The sequence below is a fragment of the Triticum dicoccoides genome, chromosome 4A (genome assembly GCF_002162155.2).
Source record: "Triticum dicoccoides isolate Atlit2015 ecotype Zavitan chromosome 4A, WEW_v2.0, whole genome shotgun sequence".
In the NCBI taxonomy this organism is placed as follows: Eukaryota; Viridiplantae; Streptophyta; class Magnoliopsida; order Poales; family Poaceae; genus Triticum; species Triticum dicoccoides.
In genome coordinates, this window is record NC_041386.1 from 184,563,573 (window position 1) to 184,563,922 (window position 350).

A 350-nucleotide genomic window follows, 5' to 3' on the forward strand; every position below is an offset into this window, starting at 1 on the left:
GAATAGGACCCCCGTTTCGATCGTAGCGCTCCAACACAAGTCCGTTTCGTCCGTTTTGCGGTACGCCACACCCCTCCCGATGAACAGGACCCCCGTTTCGACCGTAGGAGGTTCATTTCGTCCGTTTTGCGATACGCCACACCCCTCCCGATCAACAGGACCCCCGTTTCGACCGTAGGAGGTCCGTTTCCTCCGTTCTGCGGTACGCCAGACCCCTCCCGATCAACAGGACCCCGTTCCAAACGTAGGAGGTTTGTTTCATCCGTTGTGCGGTACGCCGGGCCTCGTTTCCATCGCCTATTCCGTCCAAGCCCTCCCGATTAACACGACCATGCATTCCGTTCGGACCC